The 25313-nt window shown below is 39.3% G+C and overlaps 1 long non-coding RNA gene across 1 annotated transcript; it reads right to left on the reverse strand.

Annotated features, from left to right (window-relative positions):
- Positions 1-4235: 4235 nt before the first annotated feature.
- Positions 4236-24969, reverse strand: LOC117801019. Its single transcript, XR_004623322.1, has 4 exons — positions 24810-24969; positions 20567-22947; positions 18227-18336; positions 4236-4360 (listed from the first exon to the last, which is right to left on the reverse strand). It is a non-coding gene; the product is annotated as an uncharacterized LOC117801019 (long non-coding RNA).
- Positions 24970-25313: the final 344 nt, after the last annotated feature.

Genomic DNA, 25313 nt, shown 5'->3' on the forward strand with positions numbered 1-25313 from the left:
TATTTTATACTGAGGGATATTCTATGTACTAGACCTCCTTGTTAAGAAAACACAAGCACAGTTGGACCAGAAACTGAAGAATTGTCTTCAGATCAGAGTCAAATGGAATAAAAGTTACAACCACGTGCTACCAAGAATTTGTGAATCTTTATATGAGTTTTTGTTTGTTTGTTTGTTTGCTTGTTTGGGGTTTGTTTTGTTTTGTTTTTTGGCCTGAACATTAGAATCCAAAGTGAGTTAAACATCACAGTATAAAATGTTGTCCAACAGGCTCTACTCAAAGACTCATTTCAGAAATGTTTTCTGAGTGTTTCCTATTGTAAGCCCAAGATCAATTCCTGCAAAAACATTACAAGTATTTCTCATATTGTTTCTATAATTTATTTACTGAAGGTGGTTAATTCATTAACTTATCAAGCTTAAATTTTTTTTTCTCTTTTAAATCCTTTCTCTTCCAAAAGAAGGACATTTCTATAGGAATCATTTTCCTTTTCAGTTTTACACACTCAGCATTCTGAAAAATATAAAACATGTAGATTAAAGAGGAAAACCATCCTGTTATTATCTCACATATATAGCTGCTTATGCCACTCTTTCAAAATATACAAGAATGTAAAGGAACTTGATGGAACTATGAGTCTTTAGTAATTAAAATGGAAATTTTTGCTGAGGAAAGCAAGGCAGCTTGAAATATTGTTCTTAACAAGCTGGGGGGAATATTTTGAATAAGAATTTAATTTATAGATTCATATTATAGAATCTCAAAACATAGCAATCCACATGTAAATATATAATTCCATTGGTTTTGTTTCAGAATATTTCAAAAGCTCCCCATAAAAAATAATCTGGGATTTTTGTTATGAAGCATATGCTTAAAAAACTGTGTGGGTATCTCACTGTTGAGTGGAAATTCTACTGCACTTTAATGCTCTGCAATCTTAGAGATGTTGGTAATTTTCAAAAGCAGATGTTCTTCTTGGCATCTACAGTAATATTTAGCATATATGAAAGTGCCGAATACATTAGGATGACCAAATGATAGGCTTTACTGTTTCTGTCGTCTATTTAAAGCTTGGAGAAGGAAAAAAAAAAAAGAAAGAAAGAAAACTAAAGGGAAATGTTATTTAGTTCAAGGCTTATAAAAAAAAGAACAGAGCAAATCAAATTCGTTGTCCTTTAGGTTTAGAATTCCATTGCTGTCTTTATCTCCTGGAAATTCTAGAAACGGTAACAATCAGCAACATTTTCCCTGAAGTGTTCTTTTGTGGTTGTTCCCCGTATGGTTAGTGAATACTCAAAAAGAAACTTAGAAAAAGGAAAAAAAAAAAAGAAAGAAACTTGGGTGATCATTTTTGCTTTCAATTTTTTGAAAAAAGAGGAAGAGGACACACATCATTTCTACCCACATGCAAAAATGAAATCAGTGTTCATGAGATAAGTTCAAACAACCTTGTTACATATCTCCATCTCAAAAAATTAATCACGATCTTTCTATTTTGGGGGTACCCAGGTGGCTCAGCCAGTTAAGCTTCCAACTCTTGATTTCAGTTCAGGTCATGATCTCAGGGTCATGAGATTGAGCCCCACATCAAACCCCACATTAGGCTCTGTGTTGGGTGTGGAACCTGCTTAAGATTCTCTCTCTCCTTCTCCCTGTGTCTGTCTCCATCCCCACTTGCACTTGCATGCACACTCTCTCTCCCCCCCAAAAAAAATCTATTTTTTAAGCATTAAAAAACTTATGCACATGTAAATGAAAGTTTCCCAGTTTAAAAAAAGAGATATATCACTCTTTTATGGCAAGAAGAGGAGAATACAATACAGGGATCTTCATGAATTTAGAATATTGACTCAGTAACTAATCTCTGAACTCCTATTATACATCAAGCACTGTCCTAGGCACCAGGAAAAAGTATGGTGAATGGGATAAAATCACTGTCTTCCATGAGCTGTCAGTGTCATTCAACTGTCATTAACCCTCTTTGTCAAGGGATTTATCTAATGATCTTAACAAGATTCCATCTTATTGATTGAGTAAGGATATTTATGTGAAAGAAAATCCTTTGGTCCTTAAAGTAGGAAAAAATTCAAAGGCCAAGATATCTGGTGTAAATTGAATAATGAGATGTGGCATACGAAATTGATCAAACCACTAATTTCCAACTTCGATGTGCTTCCTTTAGGTTGAGGATCCCTTAGGGTCCTGTGGAAGCATCAAAGAAAAGAAATGTGAGAAAATCCATTCTTTTCATCTGCTTCAATGAGTTTAAAAAAGGAAGCATGGTTAGATCCTCCATAAACGTCCTTAATATAGATCAATTCACATAAACCTAAACATCAGGATATCAGGGAAAGCTTTCTTGTGTTGTGTTGGGAGGGCAGTGATATCCTTGACTTTTATTTCGCCCGGTTTGAGTCTCAAAAGATTGGGGTATATTTGGCAGGTGGAAGATTTCACAAGGGATTCTAAGTTTCTTATTCTAGACAATAGTGTTTTCTAAATCAGAGGCCATATATTAAGACTACAATGTGCTCTGACCAGAGTGTTACAGAGCTCTCACGGGTTCCAAGGGGATATTCCTTCGCTAATGTCTCTGAAGATCATTGAAAGAAAGATGCCCATTTCCCAGTTACATAAAACATTCCGTCCTAAAAGTGTCATAGAACATGATAGCAGCCCCTTATCCACTCTCTCTGCAATCAACCCATCTGTGCCAGCCCAGCAACAACATCCCATTCTGTAGCGATGAGTCTCCAGGGACTGTTGAGAGATGCCAGCTCAGACTTCTGCCCGACCCTCTGGCCCCTCTGAAGAGCCATATGCAAATCAGAAACACATGAGGTCATTGAAAGGATAACTTTGACTTATTTGGTCAACAATCAGCCTGGGATAACTCCTTTTTCAGTAAAGGAGACACGAAGAAAAAAAAATGCTTTTCAATTCTAACACAAAATTAAATTGATGTTTCATATCATGCCTCCTTATATCAGTGTGAAATAATACATTTTTAGCTGCATGACACCAGACACGAAGTTTTCGGGACTAAGTACTACCTCAAGATACCTAACCCGAAGGACTGTTGTAAGAATAAAATAAGATCATGTATAAATGACTTATCACAGTGCCTGGTAAATAGACCACACTGTATTCTCCAGAAAGCACTACTTACATAGATTTCTATGTATGGAGACCCTGGGAATTGGGCAATAATCTGATATACTGGCAAATATGCATATTTTAAAAAATAAGCACAGGGCCAGGCATAGAGTGTGCACTATAGAGATATTCTTTTTACTTTTCTCTGTGCATCATTTAATAATAACAGCGATGGGGTCATTATCTGCTAAAGCTCCCAGTCTCTCCTGACATACCTACCTGTCGTGTTATCATTGTACAGGGACTGTGCTTAGGGCAACCTGCTCTGGACATTTCTCTTCCCTCTCTTCAAATCCGCTCAAGTCTTTGGCACGCCTTCAGGAAGAGCTCTTTCCAGCTGCTCTTCATATCCAGTTTTCCGGTACTTCCCGGACGCTGGATATTTCTGATGCTCTTCAGAATACGAGCCTTAATTGCTTACTGATATTTACTCTTTGTTTCCTTCACTACTTCCTTTAAGGGAACTAGATAGCCTCCCCCCGGCCAAAAAATAATCATTTGGGGTTTTTTTTTTCATCCAGCAGGTATAGCACTATTATTTACATATCCTTTTGCCCAGCCTTTATAGATCAAATCTATTCACTAGAATACAATAAATGGAAGAAAGAAAGACCACAACAGAGGAAAAAAATTACGGAAAACACTCAACTCAAGATTGTACACTAGAATGTTAGCTATTACAAAGCACACAAAAAGCCAACGACACTCATGCTCGGAGAACAGAAAATAACACACATTAATCACGTACTGACCACTGGTGGAAGGATAAATTAGTCAAGCACTTTGGAGAGAAATTGGGCAATACCTGTTTAAATTGAATTTAAAAATACCCTACAATTCAGCAAGTCCACGCAAGTCTCCATGCACAAGGAGAAATAATTAGAATATATATTTCAGCATTGCTTCCATCAATGAAACCCTGAGAGGAACCCAAATATTTACCAAACAAGAATGATAAATTGAGATACAGTCATACAAGAGAATACTATACAGCAGTGGAAAAATGAACCAACACAAATAAACGTGAATAAATCTCAAAAATGTAATCTTGAGTGAAAACACAGCATGCAGTATTCAATCAGTTTTTTTAGTAAGTATTTATTGAACATTTTTTATGTGTCAGATACACAAGATTGTTGCAAGCAGTAGAAATTCCGTTGGGGAGAAAAGAGGCAAAATCCGTGATTTCAAGGAGTTCACATCCTGGAGAGGAAAGAGATAAGAAGAAAATAAATGAATATACAAATATACCAAGGATGAAAGTGAGTGAAGAAAATTAAAACAGAGTGAGGGTATAGATATTAAAGGGACTATTTTGTATAGGGTAGTCAGGGAGAGAGTCTGATAAAAGATTGTTTGAGGAGAAACCTGAAGGAAATGCAGGAGAAAACAGGGGAGTGTTTTCCAGGTTAAAAAACAAAACAAAACAAAACAAAAAACCCCAAGCATGAGCCCTGGATTAGAGCTGGGTATGTTCTAGGGCTAGTGAGGAGGCCAGGGTGGCAAGGGAAAGAGTGGGAGGAGGTAAGTTCAAGAGGGAAGAGCACATAGCAAGATCAGAGGAAGGACTTTGCTTGTGTTCTAGGTAAGAGAGAAAACTGTCAGCGGATTTTGAAAAGAGGAGTTAGTTACATAAGGGACTTATCTTCAAAGAATCATCCTGAATGCAGAGTTGAGAACCTACTAGACAGAACCAAAATGGAAGCTAGGAAACCAGTTTATTATACTCTCTGAATGTTTTAACTATTTCATTATTTTTAAAAGATGCTAAAATGGATTGTTTCTTATTTGTATGCATCTGTGCGTAAAATGTATTTGTGTATGTACATATATCTTTATGTATATAAAATACTTCAGAGACAAATAACATCATAAATAATAGAAGATTTGTCAGAGGCTGTACACATGTAGTCTATACTGGGTAAAGGATAGAAATGCCACTTTTTAGCCAACCCTGGTCTAAGGGCCAACAAATAAAAACTTTGGTGCGTGATCGGGAAATCAATGCTGCTTCAGGAACAAGATATTTATAACTATGCAGAACATTAGAGTAAAATTAATTAATTATTCATGTTCGTAGAAAAATTAGATCATACATGAATATAACAATTAAACACGACATAGTGAAGAACGCAGGGGACAAAAAGATGAGTCAAGTTTTAGAAGAGTAGTTGCATACCCCATCTTTATGATTCTTTCCAGTTGTGATTAGAAAAGTAGTAACGGAAACGTGTAACTCTGCCACCTGGTGTTAGGTACATAAAAGCCTGAAGCTTAAATATCTGTGTGGCACTTAAGTGTCATTAATCATTAGGAAAATGCAAATTAAAGCCTCGAGGAGAAACTGCTCCGCCAGGGCTCAGCAAATTTTTTTTCTCTAAAGACCAGATAAGAAATATTTTAGGCTTTGTAGGCTAGGTGATTTCCATCACAGCTGCTCAGCCCTGCCACGGGAAAGCAAAAAGAGCCACAGAAAATATAGACCAATGGACACCACCATGTTCCAATGAAGCTTTGTTGGCAAAAATGGGTGGTGAGCCAGATTTGGCCCATGAGCCACAGTTTGCTGGCTCTTTGAATACAATCTCTAGAATGGCTGAAATTAAAAAGATTAATTGTGCCCAGTGTTGGTGAGGGTGTAGAGCAACGGGAATGCTCACACACTGCTGGTGGGAACGCAACCTGATGCAAGCATTTTATTTTATTTTATTTTATTTTATTATTTTATTATTTTTTTTTAAAGTTCCATGATTCATTACTTGCGTATAACACCCAGTGCACCATGCAATATGTGCCCTCCTTACTACCCATCACCAGCCTATCCCATTCCCCCACCCCCCTCCCCTCTGAAGCCCTCAGTTTGTTTCCCAGATGCAAGCATTTTAGAAAACAGTTTGGCAGTCTATAAAAGAATCAACTATACCTACCACATGACCCAGCCGTTCCTTTCCTGGGTATCTGCCCGAGAAAAATGAAATCACAAAGACTTTTCCATGACTTTCAGAGCAACTTTATGTACAATAACCAAACCTGGAAACAACTCAAATGTTCACGAACAGGTGGAGGGATGCACAAATTTCAGTTTATCCACACAGTGGACTCATACTCGGCAACCAAAAGAACACGCTATCCATAACCCTACAACGTGGAGGCAACTCAATATAACTTGGCAGTGTTAGGCAAATAAGAAAACGTACTGTATGATTCAATTTTTATATAATTCCAGAAACAGAAAACTAATCTATAGTAACAAAGAGGAGATCACGGGTGGCCTGAAGTTCAGGGTAGAGGCAGCAAAGGGTGGAGAAGCATTACAAAAGGGAGTAAAGAAACATTTGAGAGTGATGCAAATGTTTTTTGAGTTGACTGTGATCAGAGTTTCATGGGTAGAGACATAAATCAAAACACATCAAATTTTAATACTTTAAATATGTGCGACACAATGGTGGCTGAGAGGTCAAAGAGAAACGGTACAGAGAAATGACTTTCCTCAAAGAGCGTTGTGGATAGGGCTGTACAAGAAGCCTTTCCCCTGAGCTCCACAGCTTACGGTTGGACATCTCTGCTTAACTACAAAATAACCACGTTCAGGTTTAATTTGTTAAAGTTAATAAATTCATAAGCCAAAATGAATTATACAAGATCTTAGTCATGAATTTCTTGTACCCAGTCTCATATAAGGTAACTCCAGCAAAGCTAATGAAGAAAATTCGTATTGTAACAAAATTTTTCTAATCAATGTCAACTTGGCTGCATTAATAGGCTGCATTTTTTGTGGGCTTTAAATAGTGGCAATGATGACTCATAATTTAGGAGTTAAAACCAAAGTTTTAATTACACTGAGGGATCCAATGGAGCCATCATCGTTAAGATGGTAATAAGTCAGTCATGTAGACATAACTAAATTTGAGAAAGTGAATATATCTATTTTATTACAAGGGTGATATACTAGTCTGTAGATTTTAGGATTTTTCCTGCACAAAGTCAGTGCCCCCATATTCTTCAAATATGAATATTGAAAATTGATCTTGTAGTTTTATATTAAGAAAAACAATAGAGATCATCATCACCCCATTGTTTTCTTAAAGAAACAACTAGACTGTGGCTCCCTGAGGACAGATGTTAGGGCCCCACTGCTCCACCTCCTGGCCCTGGCACAAAGTCTGACAATAAGTAGAGGTGCTCAACTCAAGAAAACACCGCTTCCTCTTCAGCTGTCATTTAAAAACACCACACTAGGGCGCCTGGGTGACTCAGTCGGTTAAACGTCTGCCTTCGGCTCAGGTCACGATCCGAAGGTCCTAGGAATTGAGCCCCATGTCGGGGATTCTGCTCAGTGGGGAGTCTGCTTATCCCTCTCCCTCTGCCCCTCCCCCTGCTTGTGCTTTCTCTCTCTCTCGCAAATAAATACATCTTTAAAAATTAATTAATTAATTAATTAAATTAAATAAAAATACCACACGGAACTTATAAACTAATACTACCTTAAGGCAGCTTCAAGAAATGTTAAATTATGCTCAATAAAAGCAATCAGTAAGTGCATAATCTTTGAAAACCAGTAGCTTTGAAGAAAAGAATCCGCCTTAATTATAATAACAAAAATAGTAACAACAGCACTCTAGTAATAATAAAACCAATTGTAATAAGAGTAAAATTGGACACTTAGTATATGCCAGGCACTGTGCTAAGTACTTTATAGCTGTTATTTCTTTTACTCCTCACAACAGTCATGTGAGATAGGTATTATCTTTATGATTGTTTGCACTTTACTGTATTAGCTACCTAGTTGTGCAGGGAAGGGACCACATCTTTCTCGTGTTCTGCTGCACGCCCAGCACCAAGCACAGTTTCTAGCAACAGATATTTGTGAGTACGTTATACTATTGAATAAGGGAACTATGCACCTAGCCCAGGGTTCCATACTTTTTATACAGCAAAGTCAGGACTCAAAATTAGATCACCCAGACTCCATATTCCATATGCTTATTGCTCTTTATTTTTTTAAGTAGTCTCCACACTCAGTGTGAGGCTCAAACTCATGACCCCGAGATCAAGAGTCACATCCTCTACCAGCTGAGCCAGCCAGATGCCGTCATTGCTCTTTATTTATGCCAGTAAAAGAGTTAAAAACAATCTAAATGCTCAAAGGTATAGGTAGAGTTAAATGCATTTTGCTACAGTAACTCTATGCAGTAATATACAGCCATCAATGTGTTAATTTGCAAACACTAGCTACATGGGGAAGGGCTCATACATTAATGGGGAAAAAGAAAACAAAATTATATCTCTGCTTTGATTACAATTATGTAAAAATGATGCATACATATTAATAAGAACTGTAAGGGAGTAAAATATTAAGCCATCTATTTTATGGAGGTTCGGGATAATATATTTAATTTTCATTATTGTTATTTAATATAGCCTTCTAAAAACTACTTTGAAAAAGAAGAAAACCAGTAGCATAGGATATGCTTATATTATGTGGAAACTGCATTTTAACCAGTGAGTTTGCATTTAAACACCACCTCAACAGTTCCCATTTCAAATGCATGTGATGTTAGTGTTGAACAAGTAAGAATTAAGTTAAAATCCTGGCAGATGGTTAATGTATAGTTTTAGAGAGGCAGGGAAATTATAATATACCTAAGGCAGAAAGAAGAAGCTAATAAGCCTTCCCTGCCTTCTCAAGAGGTCATCTTCATAAAACGCTTCTATTTCTTCGTGCCAGACCTACAAAATCTACAGAGCATTAACTATGTTGACAACCCTTTGGAAGACAATGAATTCTAATAACCAAATTCCCCTGAGGTATCCATCTTCTTTAGCAAGTTTAACACCAAAATGATGTTTCCTTCATTAATAATGTTCAGGTAGAAGCATCCAGGCATTCAGAGAGTCCTTTCTGCATCTGTCTTCTGCAATTGAAGGCTTTCACTTCCACTCTAGTTGTCAGAGACTGCAGCCGCCAACAAGATACATCACTGCTAGCAGATATGCAGTGGGCATGGTTTCCAACACCCAACCCAAAGCATCTGAATCCCAGTTCCACCACCTACCAGCTTGGGAGCAGAACTCAGACAAGTTACTTCACTTTTCCAAACTTCAGTGTTCTTGGTTGTAAAAAGGGAATCATATGGCCCTCAACTCATTGGCTTATAGAAAAGATTAATTGAGGAAATATAAATAAAGTGCCCAGCCCATAGTAAGTGTTCATTAATATTAAGTTTTACTATAATAATACTCATTAGTAGGATTGTACTTCTTTATCAAGTATCTCCAGCAACTTCTGGATGCTTTTCATAGCCTTCCCACTGACTCTTCACCATATCTTCACTATTCGTCTAACTTCTATTTATATCTCCTTTATAATATGTATGTGTGTGTATGTGTGTATGGTAAGATTATCTCATTGCTCTCTCACCTATAAGAATCTTGAATTCCTTCACCAAGCTTAAATAGGTACATAAAAATTATTTGTTAAGTGAATGGATAAATTTAACATCTTTTGCTCAATCTATAAATCTTAATTTAAGATTTAAGCCACTTTCCATTAAAATACAGTCTTTCTCTGAGTGTTTGACCTCAGAAGCCACTCCAGTTGAAGTAGTAAATAAAAATAATAATAATAATCTGACTTTTTGTGAGGGAGAATGGACTATTGCCACATTCCAAACTTGAAGGATACAAGAGTGGTCGTCCCCATTAATCTATCCCCACTTAATTCATTCATCTGGCCTGTGCATAAACCAGATGGATCCTGGCAGATGACAGTGGAGTAACACAAACTAACCAGCATTAGCCCCAGTTACGGCTGCTGTACCAGATCTGGTATTTTTACTAGAGCATGTTAATACAGCTCTAGGTACGTCATACGTGTCTTTGATTTGGTGACTATGTTCTATTCAACATCCTTCAGGAAAGGAGATGTTTAATGAACAATTAAACATTAACAGTCTTGCTGCAGGGCTGTGTTAACTCTACTGCCCTCTGTCACCATGTAATCCGAAGGGACTTGAACCATCCGAACACTGTAGCACATCACATTAATACACTATATTGATGACATCATCGTAATCAGACCTGATGAGTAAGAAGTAGCAAGTATTCTAAAAGTCTCAATAAGAAACATGCTTCCCAGAGAGAGGGAGACAAAGATATTGGAGCCCGTTACACCCATGAAATTCTTTGGGGTCCATGGATCTGAGACATGTCAGAAGATCTCCTTCAAAATAAAGAACAAGTTATTGTATCTGTCATCAACTATCACTAGGAAACTCAATGTGTGAGAAGGCCTCATCATGTTTTGGAAGCAGCAGATTCTATATTTGGCAATACTGATCAGTCCATTTATTAAGTGACAAATAATTTATAGCAATGGGATGACAGAGGTTAGGTAGCCAGATCACTGCCTTTAAAAAGGAAATAGGATGCTGTGGTTAAAAACAAACTTTGAGGGGCACCTGGGTGGCTCAGTCAGTTGAGCGTCCAACTCTTTGTTTTGGCTCAGGTCATGATTTCAGGGCTGTGAGATCAACCCCCACATTGGGCTCCAGGCTCACTGGGGAGTCTCCTTGAGATTCTCTTCCTCTCCGTATCCCTCTGCCCCTCCCTCGATCATGTCCACTACCTCTCCCTAAAAATAAATAAATAAATCTTTTTTTGTTGTTATGTTATGTTAGTCACCATACATTAGTTTTTGATGTAGTGTTCCATGATTCATTGTTTGCGTGTAACACCCAGCACTCATTGTAATACATGCCCTCCTTAATACCCATCACCAGGCTAACCCATCTCCCCACCTCTCTCCCCTCTGAAACCCTCAGTTTGTTTCCCGGAGTCCATAGTCTTTAAATAAATAAATCTTAAAAAAACACACACACACAGATTTGGAAATTACCTTATCCATATTCAGAACGTAGCTGTACCACTCATTAGCAGCATGACCTTGAGCAAGTTACATTGCCTATCTGTTCTTTAGCATTCTCATCTGCAAACTTGAGAGTAGTAATAGTACTTCACCTCATAGAGCTGTTGTAAGGACTATCATGGCTCCATAGGTCTGACACAGATAAAGTTAGCTAGTGCCTTTAATATAATGGACTGGACATACTGAGAAATAGGAGAGAAGGAGAAGCCCAGAAAAACATTCTAAACATTCACGTTCATGAGCTTCTTTTTGGTGAATGGAATGAAGAAAGTTAAGGATTACTTTGACAAAAGAAAAAGCGAAGGGTTTGTTCATATAATGCACAGAGAAGCAAGGTCAGAGTGTGATGGAAGAAAAGTAATACTTAAAGATGGGGAAGAAGACCCACACGGAGAGGAAGTGAGGAAGACTGGAAGACATGGGATGAGCAATCACAAAGGACAGGCAGAAAGGACAAAGTAGATTTTAAAGGTGGAAGGAGAGAGGCAGGAAATATAGCTCCAGTTGTGGAGCACATCCTCCAGTGAAGAGTAACCATCAGGCCTCTACAGAAGAGACAAAACAGCTGACAGAAAAAAGAGACTATGTGGACACTCCATGCTGGGAGAGTTATAATCTAGAAGAGCGGGAGGGGCGTTCTGTTCTTGCAGCTACAACTGTCAGCGCTCTGGTAAAATCACCCAAATTGGAGAAGGTGATTAACAAGGAGAAGAGGTAATCAGATTTACTGAGGAAATAATTGCAAAAAATAGTAGGTAAACACATCCATATGATCAAGAAACCAGCTGGAACCAAATAAAACTAAAGTTATGAAAGCCCCAAGCGCATCTAGTCAATAAATATAGTCCTCCTCATGTCATTCGCTTAATGATTCCCATTGGTATGGATTGCATCAAGGACAACATGTCCAAGGTTGACAGGACAGCTTTGAATATGCGTAGAAAACCTATTGTTGGTTCATGCAAACTAGAGATCTGCATCACGATCGGAGCCCATCTTGACAAAACGACGGTTTGGGCCTCCTAACACTGTCTAAATAGGCCCTACAGAAAGACTTTTGGGTTGATGTCTCAGCCCCAACGTTGTGTGTGCAACCTTGGACCTTGCTTAACTTCTCCAGGCCTCAATTCCTTCATCTACAAAAATTGGAATAATAAAGATACCTATTTCATATGATTGTTATAAAAATTAGTTGAGTAGTACATGTAAAGTGCTTATGCCAGTGCCAGGTACAAACTAAGCATTTCCTTTTCAAACTCACTGATTAGATGCATTCTATTAACTCTTTGTTTTGACATAATATATTTAAAGATGAAAGATTTAAATTATTTCAAAGTGTCCTTTTCTTAGTAACTATCTTACTTATTTACAAAAATTAGTAAAATTAGAGAAGATGTATTTAGAAGTACTAAGCCATCATAACTGTCCCCAGCATTGGCCGGGTGTGGTTGTCACTCCTAAGTCACCAAATAAAAAACTTTTCAACACACACAATCACATTTGCCATATTCCCCATTATTAAGACCTCTGGGTCTCTTCACGTGAAAGTCTTAGATTTGTGCTGGTCCTACAAGGGCTAACACATATTAACTGTGTCTCAGAATTTAATTTTTAATTTGGATAAAATAGTTTCTGGAAAAGAGTCTTGAAAAGCTGTGTTTTTGGACTTTCCAGAAAATTTCTGATCAACTATGGTGTCCCATTAGACCACCCATCCTCTAGTGCAGTAGAGTCTTCCAGAGACATTTTTTCAAAACAACAAGGAGTGTGCAAGCAGAATATTCTCTCTAGAGTGGTAGAGATAGAGGTCTCTGAAATGGCTGCTCACTGGGGAAAAACCTCCCCGGACAGGCACTCACCTCGGGGACATAGCCCTGTGGTACTGCAGCTGAGTAGAGGTGGGGCTAAAGACAAGATATTTCAGTAAAATAGTTTTACTATCAGCAAATACCCTCCAAACCCCAATGGCCATGAGGCAGAAATACTACCTTACCCCTGAACAAGTTAGAAACCCCAGTTCTAAGGATGAAAAGTATTCAAGCAAAATTTTCCATGGTCATTTACAACCTCAAAAAGTAAAAAATTGAAATATTGCTTTGCCTGGCCTAAGTCAGCCTCGATTTTTCTTTCTCTAACATGGCAATTATCATCTCAGAATATTTCTCTGGTAGTTGCATAATCATTAAATAATTAGACAGGATCTAGCCTTAGAGGAAAAACTCATCTAAATAGATATCCTTGAAGGACTCAAAAGCAATCTAGATGAAGGACAAGAACAGAACTCAACGAAGGTGAGACAGGAGTCAGAGTATAGGCTGGTTGCAAAGAAAGTACTTGAAATAGGCTTATGATTGTTGGGGAGACTTTGCTGTTTTCTCAGAGCAAGACTACTTCTCAGGAAGTACATGAGAGGGCAACTGACCTGCCTATTAGGGCAAGTCAGTAGTCATTTCGTTACATCCTTTTCAAATGTCCTATGCCCCAAGAGTCGGAGACATCCCATGATAAGAGCTACGATGTGTGTCTGCCCACCCATCCCCCACAGCACCCGCACTTTTTCCCATCCTAATTCTACCACTTCCCTGATCCCCTGCCTCGCATTTGGCCTCCAGACATTAGGTCGGATTCTCCATTAAGCCCCTTGGATTGGTTTATGGACCTTCAGCCGATTTCCAGGATGCCACTTCCTGTTTCGGGGCTCTGGCTTCCCACAGCAGTATACCCGGCCAATACCGTCTCAAATCTAGCCTAACATGAGCCTGACCTTCTGGCCAGGAAAGTGAGAGGAGACTTTCAAACAAATGCTGGGATTACAGCAGGCAGGATATAGTACAGTACCTCAGCAAGAGACCCATCTCCAACCAGATTGCAAACAAATTATCTGTGACCTTCAAGGCCTTAAGAGATGTTGACCTTTAAACTGCAGTTCACAAGTGATAGGTAGTGTCAGTCTTTGTGCACAGGATACTAAGCAATTTGATGAGGGTCAGGGAGAAGACTTCAAACTTTTGGGAGAAGGAACTACGTAGAAAAACAGTGCCCCTCAGCCCTAGATGGGTGGAAAGTAAGAGACAAGCCGATCACAATGACGAACTGGAGCACCGGGATGGAGGCTTTGATCCCACTTATGAGGATTGAGGCACATAGGTCCAGGGTGTTTTGGAGCTAGAATAAGTCAGCGATCATGGTCCATGACTACATTATGGAAAGAGAAATCCAGTTGCAGTGGAGGTGACAATAGAGACAGGACGAGCTGTTCCCACGTCTGGCTGTGCCAAGATGCTTTCCCTCCAGCCCCATCCTGTTTCCTCCCACTCCTGATTCTGATGGTAACAACCAAAGGAGAGAAAGATTCACTGAGAACTGCCATCAAACTCCCACCCAAGCGCAGGTTGCCAGCAGGCAGATAGACTTAGCACTCACACAGTTCCCATGAAAAGAGAAGCTTCTGTCTGTTTTATTGTTTGCTTGTGTCAGACAGATAGAAATCTCAGATAACGCTGATATGAGTAATGGAGTAATTTGTAAACTGTTTGCCAGCAAATTGATCTTCCTGTAATCTGCCACATTACATACATAGGCATGCTCTAAGTAATCGGTACACAGATAGTAAGTCCAACGGGAAAAATTCTTCATCTTATATTCTCTATTTTCTGGGTATTAAATTCTCCATGATGGTGAGTAACACTTCTGGTTTTCTGGGGCCTTCAAGTTGGAGCATTGAAAGCCCCACATCCTGGGAGAACCTTAATCCCATGTGAGCTGGGATGGTTGTTCACCCTAGTGGGAATTCAAAACCCTGGATTGGAGCCTTCCTGTACCACAGATTAAATATATGGTTTGGGACATATCAGTTGACATAGCCTATCTTCAGATATAATGAAGGGCAACATTAAAACCCACACAAATCACTCCCTTAATCTTTTTATTTTATCTGAGGTTCTCAACCAAGGATAGACATAAACACCAAGTAAAACAAACTCCAAGTAGTGTCAAGATTTCCCCTCTCCCTTCAGCCCTTTGTTAAGAACCACAGACAGAAGGTTACAAAATGGGTTCCAGGTACAGTTGAGTAGCTTCAAACATTTCAGTATTTATTAGGAAATGTATTCACTTTTAGTGTGAGTAATAATAATCATTGACCTAAAAATATATTTACTGTCCTAGTACAAGGCATTTCTCCTACCCCAGGCACCTCTAGCCTTCCTGTCTTACTGAAGGGGGTAAGAGGTAAAAAAGCAAAGAAACACTTAGTAATGTCATAGCCCAGGAATTTGGGCTCACTAGAAGACTGATATTTACTCAGAAAATAATAAAATACTTCCCTTCTCCCCTGTCTTATGTGATGGTTAATTTTATGTGTCAGCTTCACTGGGCTAGGCGTCCAGATAGCTGCCAAAACATTACCTCTGGGTATGTCTATGAGAGTGACTCTGAAAGAGATTAGAATTTAAATCAGTAGACTGAGCAACAGTTGCTCTCACCAACGTGGTGGGCATCATCCAATCAGTTCACGTCTTGAATAGAAAAAGGTGGAGAAAAGGCAAATTCCTTCTCTCTGCGTGGGCTGAGACATCCATCTTCTACTGCCCTGGGACCTTGGCACTTCCGGTTTTCAGGCTTTCAGAATGAGACAGGACCATTGCCCCCTCCTCACTCGACTATCCCTGCAAAGTCCCTATTTCCGAATAAGACCACATTCACAGGTACCAGGGGTTAGGACTTGACTTATCTTTTAGAGGAACACAACACAACCCACAACAGATACTATCAGAAACTAACTAACTAGTTTGGCCACAAACTAAGAATCAGTATTTTCAACCAAACTTTACACAAAGTCTCTCCTCTCTCTTCTTTCACTCCTCTCTCTCACGCAGTTCCGGCACTAATAGCAGAGTTCTGTTTATTTTGAAAATACAAGTTCAAAAAAAAAAAAAGCAGAAATCGTAGCTGTTGAGAATGACAAAGTTGCAGGAACATACAGTTCTCGAGGTAGTTCTAAAAACTAGCTTAAACATAATATAATAAAAAATCATTTAAAAAAATAAATAAATAAATAAAAACTAGCTTAACACCTGAAAATGTCTATATTTTCCACTGAAATGTTTTTCAGTTTCTGCCGTTTCTATGATAGTACTAAAGCAAACTCCTCTTTCTCATCGTATTTACACTGTCACTTTGATTTACCGTTCTGAACTATGTTTTCTACCCAAGGGCCGATTGCAGAAGGGGACTGTTCTACCATACTCTTCCACATTTGGACACGGCTCACATGTAGAGACTACCGAAGAATAAAAGTCGTATCTGATTAAAATCAAAATAAGTAGAAGGTGGTGAAGGAAAAAAATCTACCTTGGGGGAAAAAATGTGTGTTATTGGGACAGAGTCATGTAAGGGAAAAAATCCTAATTATTTGTACTTTCTGTCTTGTATCTTTTTCTCTTTTCTTTCTTTTGTTCTTCGTGTGTGTGTGTGTGTGTGTGTGTGTGTTGAACTCTTGAAGATTGTTTACAGAAAGGAGAAAAGTCCCAACTGCCTCTGTTTATACAAAATTGTTTTTGTCTGCCTAATATCAAAACTGTGTAAATGTGACTTAACAAAATAAAATAATGAGAGATTATGCATTTGATGATTAAATGTTTATCCATATTATAAATAATAACCAATAAAAAATGTGTTGCCTAAATGTTTATAGAAATCATTCAAAACTAATATTACTGTGTGTCCTTCAATGTAAATAGTTAAGTAGTTTAATTCAAATAGCTTAAACGTCCTTGACATTTTATGATCTGTTACCTCTAAAAAATCACCTTCTTCTACTTACCATGTTGTTCACTCTACTCCAGCCACATTATCTCCTTGTTATTTCTCCACTATCAGAGACATAGTTCTGCCCCAGGACATTTGCATTTTCAGTTTCTGCTGCCTGGAATGCTCTGCCTGGACTTCCACATGGTGAGCTCTTTCACAAGATTAGGTTTTTACTCAAAAGTGGCCTCAGTGGGGACTTTGCTGGCCTACCTAAAATTCCATTACCCCACATAATACCTCTTATCCTCTTTTCTCATTTATTTTTTATTTTTAGTTGGCAATAATCACTGAAATTTTATTTCCAGGTCATTCCAGATCATATTTCTCATATATACAATGGCCAAGGTAGCTTCCCTAAAAGAAAAGTTATACGCACACACACACACATAAATTATACTTATTTGTTTGTTTATATTATTGTACTATATACAAGTGAAAAAAAAAGATGAACTATTTTGTGGGAAACTTATTTATACTGCGCTTCCCTCACATATCATTACATTCCTAAAGATATGAAATTATGATGGGTTATCTTTTCACTTAGGCGACTAAGCAACTCACTGCCAAAGTTATTGTTCAATTATAATAATTGTGTTCACCTATAGGTCCTGAATTTCTTATTAATTTTTCCTAATCTTGACCTCCTATTCAGTCTTTCTCCTTATTTGGTTTTTGCCTTTTAATCCTATATTATTATATGTATTTTATGTGCTTCCTTAAGTTGTTTCAAATCACTGTGGCCTGGGATGTGTATAAATAAATAACAAATAAAATACTAAGACCTGATATGGAGAGAAGATGAAATAATTCTTAGATCTTATTCTTTCCAAATAACATGAGAAAAAGATGGTCCTTCATACTTATTGTGACTTTTTCCCCCCAACAACTCCCCTGTTCCACAGAGTGTATATAACACGGTGGACCTGGTCTTCACCATGAAAAATAAGAGGGCAGTGTGAGTTAGGGGCTTCCATTTTGCATCTTCTTCTTTTTTTTTCTGTTGAACAGTTAAGGAAGGACCCATCAGGACTAGAATACATACAGTCTGGAACCTAGCGTATTCCAAACACTTGAAAAATATTTCTTTGATGAGTAAGTGCATTAACAATTGAATTAATTAGCTGCTGAATGAATATTCTCTTCCTTGATGAATAGGTTACTCCCTTTGGGATGAATTACATTAATTGATGAGAGTTCTTCCCTCTTTCTCTGCCCTTGCCGGAGTTTACCACAGGTAAATTTTGATAAAGTTATCAAAACTCAAAAACATTTTTATACATACATATACACATTCCGTTATATATATACAAACAATTAATATACATACTTACTGGATTGTGTGTGCACGCACGTAGGCGCCCATGTGTGTAATGAAACCAGGTTTGCTGCCGAGGTTGTTGGAGTCAGGGACAATCTTCAGTGACATTAATCCATGAAAGGACTGGACAAACCATGAGGAAAAGGCTCAGGAATCTGGGGGAATCTGTGAGGTTGCTCTCCCTTAAAGGGCCAAGCCTTCTTCCTGCATGCTTGTCTCCAAGAACTGAGAACAAAGTGCCCCAAACAACAGAGCCCATTGAGGCTGGTACCCTCGTCTCTGTCTTCTGGCAGCTGTACCAAGTCCTCATGGTCCACATGCTGGGCTCTGTCACAGCTTTCTAAGGCCCACTAAAGCCTTGTTTGTGCTGCACGGGTGTAGGAAGGTAAATTCCGGTAGCAGCCACTCCCTCCACAATTAAGAATTCATGACAGAGGTCTCTGACTGCTTCCTGGCATGTTCCCACAGTTTAAAATCCTGATCCTGATCCAATTTGTAAAACACGCAGGAGCACACAGCTTCTAAGAGCTGCTTTTCAGCTCTTCGGGTGGGGCAGGTCTATCTAGAAGATCAAAGGTATCAAGGTCAATGGCACAAAGAGCAGCTGAGCCTGCAGAATGATGCTGTGAGCCCAGCAGTCTGAGCCAAGACCCCGTTGACCAGCCTGTCTCTCAGATAAACCCAGGTATCCCGGTCAGCTGGTGTCACTTCAGATTCCAAGGGTAAAAGGGACTTTAGCACTCAGTACTCTAGTCTTGGCATAAACCTATGATATAAAATTCCTGCCAGGTGGTCATCTAGTCTCTACCCAGTTGCTGTGAAGACGCACAGCCTTCCTATCAAGGGAGTCAATATATAGCAGGTTACTTGGGCTCAGGTTGTGAATGCTAAAGGACAAGGACAGAAGCTGTTAGGAAGCTAGTTAGGAAGCTCTTCTAATAATCCAGCCTCTGTGAGTGATAATGATGCCGTGGACCAAGGTGGAGGCAGTGAAGGTAGGGAATGAGTGAGCAAATTCCGGGTATGGTTTGAAGGGTTGACAGGATAGACCAGATATGACAGAGGAGAGAAAGAGATGAGTCAACCATGACACCAAGATCCTGGACTGAGCAGCTAAAAGAAGGAAGAAGACATTGACCCGATGAGGAAGTTTCAGGAGCAAAAAGTGTGCAGGGAAATTCTGGGAGCCCTACTTTGGACCTGGTGAGGTTCAGGCACTAGTAGACATCCAAGTGAAGCTGCTAGGTAGGCAGTCGGATCTAGGGTTCCCCACTTTCAGGGGGAAAAATATCTCACCTGGAGATATAAATTGGGCTGTCATGAAGTGTATAGGCAGTATTTGAAGCCACTGGTCTGGATGAAATTGCTCCCTGGAAGAGAGAGTAAACTGAAAAGAAAAGAGAGCTCAGCTCTGAGTCCCTCCAACATGTAAAGACTGAAGAGATAAAAGGGACAGCGAGGAGACTAAGAAGGAGCAGCAGTAGAGGAGAAAAAGCTGGTGAAGTCAGCTTCCTGGTGGTGAAATGAGATGTTTCAAGGACAGCGTGATAACTTGCCCAATAGTGCTGATCTGTCAAGCTAGATAAAGACGAAAGGACAGAATGGCCATGGGGCTTAGCCAGGGGTTACTGGTGATCATGATACGAGTAGTCCTTTACTTGTATTGGAACTTTTTTTTTTTTAAGATTTTATTTATTTATTTGACAGAGATAGAGACAGCCAGCGAGAGAGGGAACACAAGCAGGGGAGTGGGAGAGGAAGAAGCAGGCTCCTAGTGGAAGAGCCTGATGTGGGGCTCTATCCCATAATGCCGGGATCACGCGCTGAGCAGAAGGCAGACGCTTAACCGCTGTGCCACCCAGGCGCCCCTGGAACTTTGTTTTGAACTTCATTCATGTCTTTCAAATAACGATCTGTTTTGAGCTTCCCACAATGATGTCAGCGGGCAGAATTATGACCCCATATTGACAAGTGGACTCGAGATCACACGGTTTTGAAAAGGCTAAACCAGACTCATAACTCCATGAGTCATGAGGGCTTTTCCAGTTCCCTCGGGCACTCTGTGGTCATTAAATAATAGAGGGCATTTCCCAAGTTGTCCTTCTCTCCTTCAAAAGCTCACCATTTATCTCACAAGAATACATTTATCTAAGCCTCTCCACATTACTAATTTGGCTTATAACACCCCTGGGATAACAAATTCCATTAATTTGCTGTCCATGTTGCACACCAATGTGTCCTTTTTACCTCTGCCCCCACCCCCCTTCCTAGCTGCAACGGTTGCCTCCCACACGGACCGCCTGGATTGTTTCACAAGACTGTGTTGGAATTACACAGTCCTATTCTTACTTACTCCGATTTTCATTTCTGTTAACCATTTCCACTTTGCAGACAGCTTTTAACCGGACTTTCTTTTGTCTGTCTCTTAAGGAAGGTGTTGAGATGCTGTGGTGGAGAAAATTTAATAAAAAAAAAAAAAAAAGTGTTTTCCGAGATTCCAAAAATGCTCACTTCTTTCCGTGGATGCCCAACGCAGACAGCTCCAGTGCTCTCTTCTGGCGGCAATGCACAGCTATTCCACACATGCTTCAGATGATATTGTCGGTGCTGCTGTCCTCACAATGCAGGGTGCTTTGGGGCTTCTTACATCATGACTCCAATGCAAGAGATTTTTAAAGTGATCATCTTGATTATTTTGTTCTAAATGTATTAAAGAATTAATGCAATATATGGACCCTCTAAAGAAAAAGTTTTCAGGTAAAAATAATCTTACTTCAAATTTAAATTTTTACTTCCCCCTGCCCTCCATTGATCTGCACCCTTGGAAGTGTTCATCAAAACCCTTTCAGTTGAAAAGGCGAGAAACTAATCCAAACTTGCGAAAGAAAAAAAAAATTCTTGGCTCCTTTGATGAAAAATCCAGGGCACACACGGTTTATTTAGCTCTGGGCCTGCTGGGTGTTGGATCTTGAATAAAGTCATTGAGCCATACCTTGGCTCTGCTCTCCTCCACGGACTTCATGGTCACACGCCTCAGAAAGGAGAGACTCTCTTGAGCTACACCACCTTGCGTGCCTGCAGCTTTGGCTGAAGGACCCGGTCGGGTCACCTGAACCACTGCGCCCAGAGGAACCGTGTATGTTCGTAGGCCTGTAAACTCTAACGGGAGGAGTTCTACTACTAAAAAAGACAGAGATAGACAGAAGGGGGAAAATAGACGTCAACTCCATTTGGGAGCCAAATCTAAAGAACCCTTTCTCTTGTGAGTGGGTGTTTTGTAAGGGACAGTGTGTTTAGCTAACTGATGGGAAAGGGCAAGAGGTGTTAGCGATACTGAGCATCTGACTTAATTTTTCACATGTCTGTGTGTTAGCTGATGCTGTTCTTGTTCTGCAGTTGAGAAAAACAAGGTATAGAGATGTTCAGTCCCTTGCCAACAGCCTCATAATTATTTAGAGACAAGGCTGGCCCTGGAATGAGAGCTTCGAGCTCTGAGGCCCTTATTATCCCTCACCATGAGGCCCCACACTCCTGTCCCTGAAGGCCGGTAACTGGCTGATGGTAACATTGGTTCCATCGACACTGAACGCCGGCAACGCAGCCAAGGTGGAAAACTGTTCGTGAGAAGGGGACAGCTGTGCTGTCCTCGGTGTCCATCACACTCTAGACCGGGCCTGCACCAGGGGCCTGGTCCAAAACATTCAAATTTTTAAAAATTCCCTTACACTGAATTGAAGGGAAGCCCCTTTTCTTACCCAGGGAGTTCACAAGAATGGTATGAGGTTAGGATATTTTCGTATCACACAATTTCCCTTTAATGTCCAAAAAAAAAAAAGTATTTCTGTCCGTATTAACTCATGTTAGAATCGTGTATGTAAAGGATACAAAGTAGAGTGACAATTTGAAATTGGAAGAATAATCATGTTGTCTTCTGTCCTCAGCCAGCTTCCTGAAAGCCTTTTTAAGAAGAGCAAATGCAGGGGTGCCTGGGTGGCTCAGTTGGTTAAGCGTCCAACTATTGGTTTCAGCTCAGGTTGCAATCTCAAGGTTCTGGGATTGAGCCCCGTGGGAGTCTGCTTGAGAATCTCTTGTTCTCCCTCTGCCCCTCCCCCTGCTCGAGCATGCTCTCTCTCTAAAATAAATAAAATCTTTTTAAAAAAATAGTGAATGCAGATGTGCATGAATACAAGATGTTCTATCCAAAGTTGCAGACCCTTCTCGCTTTGCTTCTCTGCCTAAGTGCTCTGAAAATATGCAGCTTTCCTCAGTAGTTTGAACTCCCTCTCCGCATTAAATAATTTCCATGGGAACTGGGGCTAAAGAGAATATCTTAGAGCTCATTACGTATCATGAGGCTTAAACAAGATTTTTAATTTCTCTTGTTCTCCCTTTTGTTAGATAATAACTACCAACACATATTTCTTAATGATGGAACTCCTAGACAAGCCTGGAAAATGCTGCGTGATTAACTCACAAAGGTTCCTCCTTATATAGAATGCAATGTCTATGCTTTAAAAGAGATGCTTTGCAGCTCAGATAAAGCAGAAAAGGAATCCAAATGTTTCCAAAGTAGCTCAGCCTTTTAGCCACAAAGGAAAATCCTGTGTCGAGATTCCGGAATTTGTCTTGGTAATTTTCCAGCATGTGTTTTTACTCTTCAAAATGCCACATCAGAGTCACAGACAGCAGCATGATTTGAGCAGGTTTGAGCTTCTCTGTTCTTTAATCCAAATCCTAAATTAGACAGAAGTTGATATTAACCTTTCAGCCTCCCGCACCTCTGTCTTTCCCCTCTTGCTCCCTGTTGTTTTCATCTCATTGAGCTTTCAATTGTTTGACCCCATTAGTATTTTTTACTAGCACAATTAAAGCACCAAAGAGTCTCAGCAATGTCAATAGCACTTCCCTACAGCTCAAGCATTCCCTTTCTCGTTTCAATTTGTACTCTCCAATCTAAACTAATTGAGGTTATCAGAAGAATGCTGGGTGGCTGGCTTTGCCCAGCTTTAAAGGTAGATGTAATGTTGATAGGAGGTTTGAGCTTGGGGTCTAAAAGTAAAATACTACACTTTAGGCTGTTTCTATAGAGCACAAAATACTACTCCAATATTCCAACATTTGGCTTGGGATTTTTTCCATTTTTCACTTTTTATCCAGATGCTTTTTATGGTTTCAATGTGACCTTAAATCTTAAAACTACAAATTACATGTGGGTTTCATGTATTAAGATTTAAAACATTAATGCCCCAAATTTCAACAATCTACCCAAAGATACGAAGATCATAGATGATTTTGAGCTGTTAACTTCTTTTTAGAATTCAACATTTCCCTGAATGTCTACTGTGTGAAAGACATTGGCCTGGGAGGACTTTGAGAGATACAATAAGTATGAAGGGATCTGCCCCCAAGTTAACATTTGTAGCATTCTGTTCAACAAACCTGTTAAATATATTCTTATTTTTATATAAATATATATATATTTAAATAAATTTCTATAATTTATATCATATATTTAATATATTATATATTTATGCACAAATATATTTATACACAATATTTATACATAAATATATTTGTATGGTATAAAATTTATATATAATATAAATATATAATATAAATTATATAAATATAAATACATATTACATTATATATAAATATATGTTACATAATATATACACAAAATATATACATAAAGTATACTTAATATACATAACATATGTAATATACATAAAAAATACATATATTACAAACTCAAATATATTACAGTACACCTTACTTTGCTGTAAAAAGATTTCTGCTTACAGATGCCATTGATTCTGCTTGGGTTTTGCTACCAATTTCCATACATTTGGGTGCTGTAACATGCAATTCTGGGCTTGACTCAATGAATTCACTTATTCAACAAATATATAAGCACCAACTATTCTCTAGACATTGTGCATGGCACTGAGAATAAAAAGAAAGTTATCTCCCTATGCATGGAGTACATCAGTCTAGCAGACAAGGCTATCTAAATGGATCTGTAAGTATAACGCATAGGGAATGGGCCACGGAGGAATGCCAAGGGTGTACTGGGAATACTGAATAGAGACCCCTGTGCTTATATTTTTAAGTTCTTCTCTGCCTAGTTTCTAAATTTCAAACCTTCTCCGTGTTAACCCACTTTCCTCTAACCCGCCTCCCCCAGTACTCTAAAAACACAGACAAATGGAAGGAGCACATAATCAGGTAGGCTTTAAATCTAGTTCCATCACTGACAAGCTGTTTATCTTTATACAAATAGTTTTAACTTCTCCAAGACTGAATTTCTCCCTCTGTGACATAGAGATGTTCATACTTCTGCATATATGTGATGTCAGAGTGAATGGGGATAACTTGTGTAAGGTGCCCAGCAGAGTAGCTGCATGTGATAAATGTGAGTTCTCTCCCCTGACGGCCGCAGCTGCAGTGACCTTACTGGGTCCTATCTCCTGTCTAGCCTTGCTAACCAGCCTGAGTTATAATGTCCACAGCCCACATTTATTGAGTCTCAATGAGCCAATTGTCTCAGTTCATCTTCACAACCACCCATTCAGTAGCCGGCCAAGCACTCTTACCTTCTGGTTCCCACGAAGGCCAACACACTGTTCTTTCCATACCTTCCTATTACTACCTACGAGGGGTCTACCATCCCCATCACTTCCTGGCTTTGTAGGCTGTTGAATATTTGCAGTCTGAAGGATCCACACTGCCTTCTCTAACTGCACCTTACTATGCATTACCCCTTATCTGAGGCCTTTCGCTCTACAAGCGTTACGAGTTTCCAGGCACCAGGCCACAAGGAAGGCCATATTGCTGGGAACAATGGGCTTCCTTCTTCACTTCCCTTTCCTATTTCCTTTTCACCCCCACCCCACCAGCTCTGGGCCTGACCAGATGCTTCCCACCTGTTATAACCAGCCTTGTAGTCAAATTCTGCCAAAGTTCTGCTGACTGGAACAAGCACATAGAAACCCTTTAACGCTTTCCTGTCTGCTAATTGCAGCTTATACTTATCTAGAAAGAAGAAAACTTGCCTTTTAATTATACTAGAAGGTAGAGTCTGTCAAATGTCTTTAAGA

This window comes from Ailuropoda melanoleuca, chromosome 2 (genome assembly GCF_002007445.2).
Source record: "Ailuropoda melanoleuca isolate Jingjing chromosome 2, ASM200744v2, whole genome shotgun sequence".
In the NCBI taxonomy this organism is placed as follows: Eukaryota; Metazoa; Chordata; class Mammalia; order Carnivora; family Ursidae; genus Ailuropoda; species Ailuropoda melanoleuca.